Here is a 15,789-nt window from a genome sequence, read left to right as displayed (position 1 = left end):
TCCAAGCAAACACCATAATAAAGTACAATAGAAAAGTGTTTCTCAAAATGTGATTCAAGAATTCCTGAACTTCTGTGAAAATCCTATATAGTCTATGGGTGGTCTCTGTGTCATATAAAATCGTCAATTTTGAGTAGTAATGTCCATCCTTTTTGTTCTGACATGAGCTAATAATTTACTCATCAGATATGGTAGAATTAGACATTAGTTAATTATTGCATCATCAAAAAGAGCACTAATTCTGATGAATTACTTTGACAGGTACAGTTGGAATAGGAAAGATAGGCAGTGGGTTCTTTGGCTTCATCCAAGTGGGCTGAGGAGTGAAGTATTTTTCCAGTCATGTTCTTGAACACCTACTTTCATGGCATTCTGACATTTCCAGACTACTGAAGATGTGATGATTAACTGATCCTACATTTGATGAGAAAAAAGTTTGCACATTCTAAAGGAGATAGGTTTCAAATGACTATAAAAGGTATAATTTTCACTGAAGTGATGTCTCTTAATCTTGATCCTTAACCATACTCATTGCTACAGTACCTTCTGAAAATGAGCATAGTTCAGAAATTCTTCAGACTGCCTTTCAGCACGTTAACATACTCTTCACAATCCCACAATAAGAGCACCATAAGTGCAGGGATATTTTTCTTTCTTTCATTTCTTTCTTCTTCCTTTCCTTCCTTCCTTCCTCCCTTCTTCGCTACCTCCCTGTCTCTCTCTTTCTTTGCTTTCTCATCCCCCGTGCTTAAGAATTTATTCTATAGAAGTCTAGTTGAATGAATGCATGGAGATACCTAAATTGAATGATTTGCTGTATAGTGATACTTCATCACCTATATGTAAAATTACTATCTTAAGGAAAGTGAAAAAAACATTAAAATGTGCAACCATGTCAAACCATGCCAAAATGTCTGCTGATACAGACAGCTCTTCTTACTCTCTTATATAATCATTTACAACAGAACAATGGCCTCCAGTTTCATATCATTTCCCCTCTGCCTAACACATATGATTCCAAGTGAATTTAGAAAGCCGCTTTCAATCCCAAGGTTTAGACTCACTAATTTTAGGCTTCAGTGCCCAATTCTATGAAGTTTTAGAATAGCATCTACATTATAGTGCTCAAGCATCTTACAACATGCTCTTTGAGAGCGTGTTTTTGGCACAAAGTGACCAGTCTCTGTCACCAGTCAGATCTTCTAATTTCAGTTCACTTCTCTCCTGGCATCTCTTTGGCCCACCAGAGATTTAGGATGAAGAATATTGTGAAAAGACTATTTAAGTCTGGTCACTGAAGCAATTAGACAGTGCAATAGATTAAAGTGATATCACCGTTATAACAAACTAGCTTTCTTATAGCACTGGAGAAAAGAAAATTTACTGATGAACTTTGGCTTCAAATCTCATAGATCTCTAATTTCAGTTGTCATTTATCTTGAAATACTTTGAGATATTCACCTCCTGAGCTTAAAATATCCAACTTTCATACTTCTGCACTTTTGTATAATTTTTTCCTCTTTGTGAAATATTCTTACCTCTTCCAAGCAACAAATGGCAACTCAGTCTTCTGGGACCATATCCAATATGGTCTCTTCCATGAAATCTTTCCTAACTTCTTTACTAAAATATGTGCTTCAATTAATTTTTCTGACACACATTTCTCCTTGGTCCAGGCCCAAGGCCTGTGTCTTACTCACTTGCCTGTCCCTAGCATTTAGTAGAGCATCTGACTGGTACATGTCATGTACTCAGCAAACACAGGTTAAATGTAAATAGTTAATGAGTGCAACCACCTCCCAGACATATCCACTTCTCCCTAAAGTGGCATATAAATTGAAGTCATGATAGAGGAAGCCATCTTAAAATTTCATATTTATTATTATTAAAGAAGCCACTATTTTGGGAGGCATGAAAGATAAAAATATTTTCTCATTCGAACATTCCCAGGGAGGTCATGTCCTTATATTGTCAGAGTGGGCAAAATCAAAACACATTATTAAGGTCGGTTTAATTCTCATTGTCCTGGAGCCATTTAACATTTGATGCAATTATCTGCTTGTACCATGAATAAGGAGGAGGAAAATATATACAAAGTAAAGGTATTTACCGTGACAAAACCAAGTTTCAAACAATTCCACACTCTTCTTTCTTTCCATGTTTATTATGTCTCTAAGAGGTCAATGTTAGAACAGATTTTAAACTCTTGGTCATTTCCTCAAGCAAATATTCTGAAACAAAGGATTCAGTAACAATTTTCAATTTATAATATCTCACTACAAATTTTTAATTTTTTTATAAATGAATTATTCAAGTTGCAATTAATAGTGGCTTCCTTTGAACATTATTTAAAGCTCTTTTTAAGTCCTTAAAGGATAACAGAGAATAAGAAAATTCTTCTGTGATTGGTTAAAGAGCTAAGGTATGTGTGCTATTAACAATAGGAAAAAAATCTGCCAAGTGATTTTAATTAAGCCCAATAATGTGAACCCATACTTGATGAGTAGGAGAACTAGGCAAGAAACCAGTCATGGAGGATGACATGAAAGATGGGAGATCATTGAGTCTGAAACTCTGGAAGCAAAGGTAAATGACTTTTTTTTTTTTTTTTTTTTTAACAAAAAGGAATCAGTAGCTTTATGGCTAACTTAGTTGACTTTTCCTCCATCAACTAGGGTATATTCTTTCCTCTCCTGAAGACTGCTTTCTTTTCCGTAAAGTGGGACCATTGCAGTATCCTTCATAAATGACCAGGATAGGCAGACCTAAATTAACAGTACTTCCTTAACTCAGTCGCATAGGGTAAAAGCTGAGATAAGAATGCTACTGGGAATTGCATTGCAAAAGAAACATCTGGCTGGACACAGTGGTTGGTGCCTGTAATCCTAAAACTTTGGGAGGCCAAGGCAGGTGAATGGCTTGAACCTAGGAGTTTGAGACCAGCCTGGGCAATGTGGTGAAATCCCATCTCTACATAAATTACAAAAATTATCCGGTGTGTTGTGCATGTCTATAGTCCCAGCTACTTGGGATGCTGAGGTGGGAGGATCACTTAAGTCCTGGAAGGTTGAGGCTGCAGTGAGCTGAGATGGCACCACTGCAGTCCAGCCTGGGTGCAATGTTAGAACAGATTTTTAGAGTAAGACCCTATCTCAAAATATAATAATAATGATGATGATAAAAAGAAATAAAAAGAAACATCCAAATGGGAGGCTGAATATTGCAGTCTATTTCAATTATGACACAACTATGGGTGACTTGGTGTTGATAAATAAGTAAATAGCTCTTTGTGTTGGATTCCTCCCTGATGAAACAAGGGAGATTTGCAATATATATAAAGCAGTTGACCCTTCTAAGCAAGAGCAAAGTCCTAAAAACAATTTGTGTGTTATATAAACCAAATTAACTAACACTGACATGGATTGCTAAAGAGGCATTGTGGAATCCACATACAAATAGTGTTGCTTCAAGTCTACCCATCAGCCTCTTTTCAGGAGAGATTACAGGAGAGACATTTTTTTAAATTTATTTTTGTTATTTTTTTTTTTTATTGTACTTTAGGTTCTGGGGTACATGTTCAGATCATGTAGGATTGTTGCATAGGTACATACATGGCAAGGTGGTTTCTGCCTCCATCCCCCCTCACCTATATCTGGCATTTCTCCCTATGTTATCCCTCCCCAACCTCCCCACCACCCTGCCATCCCTCCCTTAGCCTCCCCTACCCCCCAACAGACCCCAGTGTGTGATGCTCTCCAAGGAGAGACATTTCTAAAGATTGGACACTTAAACTCTCAAATAACATGGGCTGCATGATCTGATGCTATTGGATGAATGACAGTTTCATGAGTGAGTCAAGGAAGTGCAAAGATGAATTTCAAGCCTTTGTGAAAATGGTTCACAAGTGATCCCCAATTTCAAATGATCGTCATTTCTGTTTTTGTTCAGATATTCTGCATCAGAAACAGGTCTGCTCATGAATCCCTGCAAAAAAAATCTAACAGAGTACAACAGTCTTCCCTTTCCTGCTGAGCTGATGCCCGGGAATCTCCCTTTTAGAGTCCATGTTGTGCATGGAATGATGGTTCTTGGAATTTCCCAAGGAATGAAATTTCTCCAATGACTATCAGTTGGGCTCTCAAAATCAGAAATAAACATGTCAGAGCCAGAGGGTGGGGCCTGAAAATGGAAATCCTCAAGATGAGACAATGTTAGCTAGTTGGAAAGGGTGATACGTTTACTCTGTCCCTATCTCACAACCTGGGAGTGATTTAGACATTAGGATACACAGCCTAATTTCCCATTTCAACCCTTAGTTTTGTACTTCCCTAACTGCTGTCAGTTATTTCTTTAGATAATCCAGTAACATAATTGGTCCCATTATTTGAATAAAGAAAACTGAGGCAGAGCAAGGATAAAAAATTAGTTCCTGTCTGGCTGGGATTTTAAAATGTGTTAAATGTCTTACTTGGTTTTACCTCTTTCCATATACGACATTGATTTTAACAACCAATCAACTGATGAACCAGCTTGACTTTGCTGCCCACCTCTTCATTCCCTCCACTCTGACAAGAGACAGGCTTCAATAAATAGATAAGTAGAAAAGGTGATAAACATTTTTAGTTTAATTTAATTTAATTTAATCTAATTTTATGAGGCAGGATCTCACTTTATTGCCCAGGCTGGAGTGCAGTGGGACAACAATGGCTCAGGGTAGTCTCAACCTCTTGGGCTTAAGAGATCCTCCTGCCTCAGCCTCTGGAGTAGCTGGGACTACAGGTGTCTGTCGCTATGCTCAACTAATGTTTTTTAACATTTTGGCTGGGTGCGGTGGCTCACGCCTGTAATCCCAGCACTTTGGGAAGCTGAGGTGGGCAGATTACTTGAGGTCAGGAGTTTGAGACCAACATGACCAACACAGTGAAACCCCATCTCTGCTAAAAATACAAAAATTAGCTGGGTGTGGTGGTGGGCACCTGTAATCCCAGCTACTCAGGAGGCTGAGGTAGGAGAATGGCTTGAACCCAGGAGGTGGAGTTTGCAGTAAGCCAAGATCGCACTGTTGCCTTCCAGCCTGAGTGACAGCTAGACTCCATTTCAAAAAAAAACACAAAAAAAAACAAAAAAAAAAACCCTCAAATGTTTTATGGACACAGGGTCTCATATGTTGCCCAGGCTGGTCTTGAACTCCTGGCCTCAAGCAATCCTCCCACCTCAGCCTCCCAAAGTGTTGGGATTATAGGCGTGAGCCACCGCGCCCAGCCAAATATGAAACTTTTTAATTTTTTAAGTCAATTAAAGATTGACTTTTAAAAGTCCGTTCTAATTCAGAAGTAACCATTCTGTTATTCTGAAATTCTGTTCTTTTTCCTGCGGAATGTTTGTTTACTTGGCTGGAGCATCCAATGTGGTTGGAATGCCTGCACAGTAGGAGGAAGTTGCTCCTGCATCCCTTTCAAACCTCACAGAAGCACAAAGATTTCACAAAAATCTGTAGATTTATTTCCTCAAGTGCATTTAATTATGATATTTTTAGACACAGAATTTCCTCTTAATTGAAAGCTTTCTCTTTCTAGGAGCATTTCAGTTTTTCATTTCTGTAAAAGTCCGTATATGTTTTTAAAATATTAATTAGAAAGTTAGTCTTGCCATGTTTCCAAGAATTTAAGATTCATAAGCTTAAAACAAAATGCACTTTTACTTTTGAAAACCAACCTCAAAAGAGAAAATAACCGTACTCTAGTTTTGAATTTAAATTTTATATTGAAGGAATTCTTATCCATTTGCCTTCTCACTAACTCAAGTCTCACAAATGACTTCGTTTTTCTAATATTTACAGTTCCTCTTCAATAACCTTGTCAAGTCAATCTTGTCATAATGTGGGGATAAAAAAATAAAATTTTATTGTTTTTCCAATTCAAACTTAATACATATTGTTCAAACAGTGATGGAAAAAAAGGCCATTTTGAAAAAATGATTCAAGCTGTCAAATAAAGTGAAAACGCCCACTTGGTAAGTGGCCTACATACTGCAGCCCTGATTTTATGATTTTCTGACCTCTCTGGGCTTTGGATTTCCCATCTGTCCAGTGAGGGAGTAGGCTGCCAACTCCCCAAGCTATAGTCATTCCCACAGCAGCCTTGTGCTTTTTACCATGTCACTGACTACAGCCATTATGTAATACTTGCACTGCTATATTCACTGCACTAATTTTCACTTAATGTTTGTATTTAACTCTATTTTTATTTTTAACTTTAAGCGTGTTTTAAAAGGAAGCTTTATGTATCTGCCATTTTAGAAAGTGTCATCCATATAGTTGGTAACCCAAAAAATTCTATTTTAATGACAACCATACAGTATTATTAAATTCTGGCTCAACATAGTTATCTGCTGAAGACGCTGAGCCTGAGGCTTGTCTTCCATTTCTCAAAAAGGAAGATAAAAGTGTTAGAGACTTCTTTGTTAGCACCAGACTGAGACTTTCTTCTTGATATAATTAGAAGTCTCAAAAAACGTGAAAGAGGCTAATTTTCTCATTGTGTTATTCACTATCCATATGCTTCCTAAAATTATCTTGTACACATTAGTGATCCATATTCCTCATCCCAGAAAAAAACTGAGCTGGATGTTGTTCTTAACAGTTTATTATATTGCAGATCAGTAATTTCAGTTTACGGACACACAAAAGACACAGAAGTACAATTCTCTTCTGGTGCTTCAAAAAGCTGAAACACAAACATCTTGTGAAAAGAGTTGACTCCTCTCTACTCCATGACTCTGAGTAACTTGTTCGGACACGAAAAGGTAATAAGGAAGTGTGAATAAGGGCAAGAATGAGAATCCAACTGGTCAACTTGATTTGGTTGTTGTAAAAGACCTTTATCTAACAAGCAGATTGAAAAATATCATTAAATCAGTCAAAACTGTTTTTGTCAGAGCTGAAAGGCAAATGCTGGGATCAATTTTACAAGTAGTTGTATTTTAATAGAGAATTGATGCAGTTTGGGTAATAACTTGTTGTAACTACAAGTAGCCATTCATAGAGTAAAAGTGAATCTTTCAAAAGCTGAAATAAATAACTGTTTCTGCCGTACTTATTCATAGTTTTGTTTGTATGTTTGTGGTTTTTTGCCGTAAGCTTATATAGTTAGACACAAAGTAAAACTTCGTTCAAAAACATTACTTTCCCCTTTGTTTCCCCTTTGCTGCTAGAGTTACCCAAATGACCAAAGTTTAGAATCTTTTCATTATTCAGCATGAAGTAAAAAGAATAACTAAAGCAGACTCATATTGAAAGTAACAATAGAAAATTAGTGGGATAATTCACTGCTTTTTGTTTTGTTTTTACTTCTACTGCCAACATAAAACAGCATAATGGCAATTGAGATATCAATATTTTTAATACTCTGTTTTACTTGGCAGGAGCCACAAGGAAACCTATCCATTTCCCTGGGTCTTAAAGACAATTTCTAAGATTAAAGCTGGTGTTAGCCACTTCTGACACTCACTTCTGAGTAGGAGATGGGTGGCTTACCTTTGTCAGAAGCAGTTTCAAAAAATCACCATGGCATCTGCCATGATGAGAGAATTTTCAGTTTGTGTAAGCTTCAGTTGCTCCTTTACGCCTTCACCTGCTTAATACCTACTTTACCCTGTCTAGAGAAAAAAATAAATGAACACAGTCTGGGTCCACAGACTGCAAGGCAAGTTCCCCACAGGATCTGCAAAATCAGACCCTGGATTGGATCTTAAAATTCTGTGACTTGGTGTTGTGGAGAACAGTGATCTGGGAATCAGGAGCCCCGGGCTCCAGGCCCGGCTCTACCACTAACTGTGTGACATTGAGTAACTCTCCTGTATTTCCTGGTCTTCAGTGTCCCCATCTCTAAGGGAAAAGGCAAGAAGGGATCTAGACAGTCATTTCTTGCTCTAACATTCCATGATTCTGTCTGCTTCCTGTAGCGTTACAGTAGTTGTCTAGTGTTAAAACATAATGTCCAATAATCTCAGACTTCGGAGTAGCAACCCATTGTGGTTAAAAGTTTTAAAAAGACCAAGCAGCAAGAACTCTAATCAAGTCATGCATTTTATTAAGGAATTAATGATAGTCTCAACAACTAGATAGATACTGTGATTTTGATTGGCTGGTTAACTCATTGACTCTACTATGTATTGACTTTCAGGAAGTTAGAGAATAATATAGACCTAACCATTAAGCAGTTGATCTTCAAATACACTTGTATTACTATTTTGTTAATTGCATTTTAATTGTAGTATGGCTAAAATTCCATAGATAAATATCTTCCTTTATGTGAAGTCCTCAGGGAACAGTAGCATTTATACATTTATCATTAAAATAAATGTGGCTATTTACGCAAACATTATGTATAAAAATGCTTTTGAGTGACTATGGCAATATATGCCTTTATATTTAGTTAATTTTGTTTTGTTTGGTTTTTTAAAGAGACAGGATCTCTCTCTGTCTCCCAGGCTAGAGTGCAATGGAGTGATCATAGTTCACTGCAGCCTCAAATTCCTAGGCTCAAGGAATCCTCCTGTCTCAGCCCCCCAAGTTTCTGGGACTACAGGCATATACCACCACACCTTGCTAATCCTTAAAAGGTTTTGTAGAGACAATGTCTCACTATGTTGCCTAGGCAGGTTTGAAGTGATGTTTCCACCTTAGCCTCTGGAGTAGCTGGGATTATAGGCACAAGCCACTGCACCCAGCTTAATACAAGCCTTCATGTAAAATCAATGGCTAACATCAAGTTCCACAGGAAGGGCATGTTTCCACAGACATGTGGATCATTCTCAGGCTGGAGGACTAGCTGAGAAAATGCATTCAAACTTTATTTACCTAAAGTCTTTACTTTTCCATAGCAACTCCATCAACAGTGTAAAACTGAAAACCAAAGACTATGTTTTCCAAATATTTTTTCGAAAACAAAAGACTGTATTTATTTATTTTAAATTTCAACCAAAATGTGATAACTTATAATCACACAATATTATTGTAATATTATTTTCTTTTTTTTCCCAAGAGTGGTATTCTGACTTTAAGAAATGTAGTAGATAATAGTAAGTTCCTAACAGAGTCAGTCAACATCTGTTGAAATTCAGCTATTCTAAATAGATAGCTGGTAAACTTTAGTGAAATTTTGTGCCTCAGCTTGTTATTAAAGTTACTCCTGAGAAATGAGCTTCAGTTTGGTGAAGTTCCCTTCCTTGGAGCATTCAGCAAACTAATATGAAGGGCCTATTATGCGTCAGACACACAGTCATCTCATGTGTGTTTCCTTTCTGATGGAAGTAGACAAAAATCATCCCATGGCTCATGTGGAACCACATCCCAGAGGCCAAAATGTCCACCCACTCCTACAAAAGAACAGAAAAGAGAGTCTGAGGCTAGAAACCATGAAAATGTGTTCTATACCAGAGATCCCAAGATCTCCTTTAGCTCCTCTCTGATTTACTTTCCTGAATTCCATACTTCATACCTGATTTTCTTCATCAAGAGGAGGCAGCATAGCAAAGAATAAGAATACTGCCTCCGTGCCCAGACAAATTTGTTTCTGAATCCTCACTTCCCCGCTTACTAGATGTGGAACTTAGGGATGTTCTTAAAACCTCTTTAAGCCTAAGTTTCTTCTTCTCTAAGTTGGAAATATGCTGCAGGGATAAAATGAGATAATGTGAGTAAAGCTCTTAGTACTGCGCCTGGCAAATGATAAGCACTCAGGAAAGTGTAGCTTCAATTTAATCTTGTCATTAGCTGAGCATAGAGATGACAAATGAACTAAGATTTATTAAGTTCCTAGTGCTCCTTGGGCAAAAGGAGATTCTGGAAATTACCCTTGCCCCATTCTCTCTCCCCACTCTCCCACCTCTCACAAGTTTCTTCTTTATGGATTTGAGAGCTAATTCCATAGCTTGTGCACCATGCTTCTCCTTAATATCCTCTTTCTAATTCCTCATGATTTACTTTGGAAATAACACTGTATATCATGAAAACCATCAATAGAGGAAAAAAGAAAAATGGTAAAAGTTTATATCATAACCTAAGAGATATTTATTAGTAGCTGTTTCTTTGTGGTAAAATTAATGATTTTTATTCTTTTGACTTGTGCTTTTTTGTATTTTCCAAATTTCTACATTAGTGAGTATTACTTTTCAAAGAACAAAAAAGGTTTTTTAAAAGTATGTGTGTGTATGAGAGTGTATAGCTGGAGGAAGTGACGTATTGAAATCAATAAAGATGTGGTTGTAGGAAACTATGTGAAAGTAACTGAAACAGGCATGACAACTGAAAGAAAATTATTTTAGTAAAAAGCCCAGGATTTAGAGCTAGAAGACAATGGGTTAAATTTCTGATCATTGATTTGGTAGCTGTGGGACCTTGGTCATTTAACCTTGCTAAGCCTCATTTTTCCTATCTATAAAACGGGAGTAGTAATATCATTCTCCAGTAATTCCTTAAAATTCAAAGGTGAGGTGCATGTAAAAAATGTATGACGCATTGCACAGAGTTAATGCTCAGATGGGTTAGTTGACTTATAATCTGAAGAGTACCTAAATACTTTTTTAAAAGGATTAATCAGAAAACTTAGACAAAAGCTCCTGTACTAATTAACATTATCTCATGTACTTTGATGTCTCATCCACACCTGATGTGTAACATGGAAAAAAATGAATGTAGTATTTTTTTCTCATTTTCCCCACTTAAAACATCTCCCTTTCTTATATTTATTATACTGTTGATGAAAAGTTCCACTGTAGTGTATTTTCCCACATTAATAATATTGATTTATTACAACTCTTGATTTTGCAATATTCAATCTGTTCCTTATTCCAATTGAGGTTTTCCCTGAAATATTGGCTTAGTTCCATCTTTTTTTCTATACAGTATTTCCATTGACAGTTCTGGCATATGCTTCTCTTTTCCCATTCCAAATGGATTTTTAATTTTTTTTTTTTTTTTGAGACAGAGTCTTGTTTTGTCACCCAGGCTGGAGTGCAGTGGTGCAATCTCGGCTCACTGCAACCTCTGTCTGCCAGGTTCAAGCCATTCTCCCGCCTCAGCCTCCCATGTAGCTGGGATTACAGGTGAGCACCACAATGCCTGGCTAACTTTTGTATATTTAGTAGAGATGGGGTTTTGCCATGTTGGCCAGGCTGGTGTCAAACTCCTGATGTCAGGTGATCTGCTCACCTCAGCCTCCCAAAGTGCTAGGGTTGCAGGTGTCAGCCACCACTCCCAGCTTCAAATGGATTTTTGTGATTCCAGTCTCTCTTCTCCTGAACATATTCAAGTGGCCTACAAATCTTCAAACTTCAATCTCATCACATCGCTCTTTTTCATTAAAATCTTCAATTTTGGCTGAGTGTAGTGGCTCATGCCTGTAATCCCAGCACTTTGGGAGGCCACAGTAGGAGGATCACTTGAGCATGGGAGCTTGAGACCAGACTGGGCAACACAATGAGATCCTGTCTCTACAAAAAAATTGAAAAATTAGCTGGGTGTAGAGGCAAGCCTGTAGTCCTAGCTACTCAGAAGGCTAAGGCAGGAGGGTTGCTTGAGCCTCGGAATTGGAGACTGCTGTGAGCTGTGATTGCACCACCCACTCCAGCTGCCCTCCAGCCTGGGTGACAGTGTGAGACCCTGTCTCTTAAAATAAATAAATAACACATAAAATAAAAATAAAGCTTTCAATCTAAATTCTTCATGTTACATTAAAGACTCTCCATGAAATTATAACCAACTGCCCCTCCATCTAACACTTTATTTCTCTAACATCAGTTCTGAGTATTCTAACGGCCCTAACTTGGCCCTGTCCTGTACCCAAATTTACTTCATCATTGTTCTTTACACAGAACATGCCTTTGAACATTATTGTCTTTCAGAGTTTGTGAGCCTCAGCACTATCAACATTTTGGCCGGTATTATTCTTCGTTGTGAGGGACCGCCCTGCGCATTGTAGGATGTTCAGCAGCATCCCTGACCTCTATTTTGTAACAACCAAAAATGTCCTCAGATATTGCCAAGTCTCCCAGGGCAGGGGTAAAATTTATCCCCAATTTAGAACCATTGCTCTTCTTTTATGTTTTTGCCCATATCCCATAACAATTGCACTCGCAGGTTACATTATAGTTGTACATAATAGTAATAGGGAATTTTTAGAACATGTATCCCAGATTTAGCATTTGAATCTAAATTTGCTATAAGGACTCTCCGTGTAATTTCCAGGGAGTTGTACAAGCAAATGTTGAGTGCACTGCATTTATTTCTCAAAAATCATCAGGATAGGATGGTGTTTCATGTTTTCCTTCTTTAAAGGAGCTACATATTATTAAATGAAAAGGTTTCTGTCACCATTAGTCCTCAGGAAAGTAACAATTTTTCTAAAAAGTCCTCTTTTACTTTGCTATGTGAATTACATTAATATGTATTTTTTACATCTTATATTCTTGTTTGTCTATATTAGAACATATGTTCTAATTGCAGTGTAGGCAGAAAATGCAGTTCATATCTGAAGCTGTCTATAATTTTCACAAATGTATCCACTAATGTGTTCATTAAATGTTAAATAAGTATTAAGTGCTTTTTATAACGCATAAATTCTTAGTAGATTATTAAATACATGTTTAAGAGAGTTTTATTGATTATTAGAGAAATTGGGGTTTTTGCATGTACTAAGGATGCATTATTATTTTTCCCATTTACAATATAAATTATTTGCTTCTGCTATGCAAAAAATTGCCTTCTCACATGTTTCCAGGAGTGGATTAGATTTTGATAATTAGAAATGACTATAGTTACATTACTTGAGCACTTATGTAAAGCTTTGTGCTAAACATTTCATATATGTTATTTCTTTAAAATAAACACCAGCAGACATACCTAGCCAGGAAAGATGGAGAATATCTGATTTTAAGTTTTTTAGAAAATATGTAAATAATTTTGGTTCTTAATTCTGAGATGAGATAAAAATCTGCTTGTTACTGTAAGGTGGGACATTTGGTTCCCTTACTTTCCAATTTATTTCTCCATCCACTGAATTCTAGCTTTGACCCTCACCATATCACTAAAACTCCATTTGCCATATTCATCAATAGCATCTTGTGGTTAATCCAATCGGTTTTATTCCTTATTGTATGTGATTTCTTGACTTCCTTTAACACTTTTGACCATCAGGTCCTTTTAAAAATACTCTGTTCTCAAATGTTTATCCCAAGCCTAAATTTCTTGCCTCATCTGCAGACCCAATATTCAACTAAACACCAGGCATCACAACTTAGATGTCTTACAGACACACCTATGATTCGATTATGTGACTGAATTCATCACATCTTCCTCACCGCAAATCGGCTTTCCTCCTGTGTTCGCCATTTCAATAAATGGCTTTATATCACCTCAATGTTTTGAGCCAGAAATAAAGAATGATCCATGATTTTTCCCTATCCTTTGCTCCTTTACCCAATCAGTCATCAAATCTGTTGATTTTCTGTCTTTCACAGCTCTTAAATGCTTCATTTCTCCGTCCTCACTGCTACCACCTTAGTTTTGAACCTCATAATCTTTGACTACTTTATGCAGCTATTTCCTAATTGGCCTCCCAGGTGGTCAACTAAGTATAAAAATAAAGTGCTTATTTTCCTGAACTGACCAATCATGTATGCTAAAATAGATAAGACACCTGACACAGCTGTCAGACAATGCACAACATGGAACTAGGTACAGCAAGACTGCAGGAAGAAGGCAGTGAGAGTACTATTAAAGAGCCAGGGGAGCTTAGTTCAGGTGAGTGATAAAAGGCAGCTAAATTTGACTACCAGGAGTCATAAGGAAAATGCAAAATTCTAAGGCAAGAGAAAAACCAAGGATTAGCAACTACTGAAACCAACCAGAATTACAGACAGAAACCAGGCAGGAGCAGTAAAGCGATTTAAGGATTCTGCAGGATATCTTATTTTTGTCCAGGTCATTTTTCATAAACCAGATGTACACTTGCAGGTTCTTATACAATGGCATCTTGAAAGATGTCATGCAGCATCTTCCTTGAGATACATGGTCTTAAGAAGTGGAGTAAAATATTTCAACTGTATCCACAGTTAGAGACGATTGCACTGAGTCACAATTGGTCAATAGAATAGAAAAACTGAGCAAACTATTCTGGAAAAAGACAAAATATATGTCCAATTATTTGTCATTTTTAGCTCCTCTACCTCAACTTCATTCTAGGAGATCTTAAGGCAAAGAACTTTACCTTTGTCTCATATATAACTATCTGTTTCTGCTTTGATATCTGCTTAGGCTACATTGGTCTCCCTCTTAGTATAATTTTGCTTCTTTTGAAACAAGATTTTGTACAATTTGTTCTTGCTGCTTGTGATTGTATTAGACAAAATGTTGACATGATATGTTGTTCCTTAGATAGTAAACCGTCTGTAAAAATAATTAGTTACAGATAAATAATGTGTATAGCAAAGGATGTCATTTTAGCTAAAGTAAATACATGGAAATTGGTAGATTCTAAACAATAAGTTTCTTTAGGCATAAATTAAAATCATGTTTTGAAATATATATACCTACTATGTACCCACAAAAATAAAAGATAAAATAATAATAAAATAAAATAATGTTTTGTTTTCCAATCATAACTTCTTGCAAACAATTCTTAGGCTCTGAAAACTACCTTCTCTTAATTTTTTTGTGAAAATTTTAATGAAAGTAGATAAAACTGTTCTTTGTCTCACCAAATGTTACAAACTTGTATAGATAAAAATGTGGGGTCACCACATTATTTAGCTAGTTGATAAATACAAGAAACGTACACAATAGAATATGAAGATTGTACTTTTTTTTTCAATTTCAAGAAACTTAATCTGATCCAGACAAAATAAACATAAAGATTTGCAAGGTCTGTTTAGCTCTTCATTTTGAAGTGCTAAATACTTTTATATGTTGGTTCTGATTATTGTCCATAACTCATATTGTCTGTTTCATTGTTCTCAGGGGTAACTGAATTCTTTTGAAAGATGAAGAATTATGAACAGATTATATAAAATGTTGTACAGTTAAGAGTAATTAATAATGATTTTAATAGCCATTAATTAGTAAATTCATTCTACTTATAATTATTTATAATAGTGAAATAGAAAGTGACTTTATGTTAATGGATCAATCAGAGAAAAAGGAAATTTTTTTTTTTTTTTTTTTTTCTGCTACCCAGAGGCATGATGATAGCTCACTGCAGCCTTGAACTCCTGGGCTCAAGGGATCTTCCTGCCTCTGTCCCCCAAGTAGCTGGGATTACAGGTGCATGCCACTACACCCAGCTAATTTTTAAATTTTTTTTGTAGAGACAGGGTCTCTGTCTGTTGCCCACGCTGGTCTCCGGCTCCTATCCTTAAGCAGTCTTTCCATCTCAGCCTCCCAAAGTGCTGGAATTAAAGGCAAGAGCAACTGTACCTAGCCAGAAAGCCTTTATGTTTTTGGGAGAGTAGGTATGTGGAAATTTAACAGAGGATAAAACCTGTTAAATATATCATCTAAATGGCTTGACCATAGATATTTTTTTTCACATTTCTTCTGAGAAGACAAGATTTTTAAAATTATAATGTTTTCTACATCCAAATGGTTCGGCACTGACAATTATCCCAACGTCACCTCCATATTAACATGGTAAAATACCACAAGGAGAAACTCACTGATACTACCTAATGATCTGATTCTCTATGAGCTAAAAAAATAAAATAAAATAAAGTGTATTTACAGAAACAAGGTGA

At 36.5% G+C, this 15,789-nt stretch overlaps 1 long non-coding RNA gene across 1 annotated transcript in view; it reads right to left on the bottom strand.

Moving 5' to 3' along the window:
- Nucleotides 1-15,789, bottom strand: part of LOC108288985 — a 43,997-nt gene that overhangs the window by 10,104 nt on the left and 18,104 nt on the right. The window lies entirely within an intron of this gene.

This window comes from Cebus imitator, unplaced genomic scaffold (genome assembly GCF_001604975.1).
Source record: "Cebus imitator isolate Cc_AM_T3 unplaced genomic scaffold, Cebus_imitator-1.0 Scaffold16, whole genome shotgun sequence".
In the NCBI taxonomy this organism is placed as follows: Eukaryota; Metazoa; Chordata; class Mammalia; order Primates; family Cebidae; genus Cebus; species Cebus imitator.
This window is presented reverse-complemented; position numbering and strand designations above follow the sequence as displayed.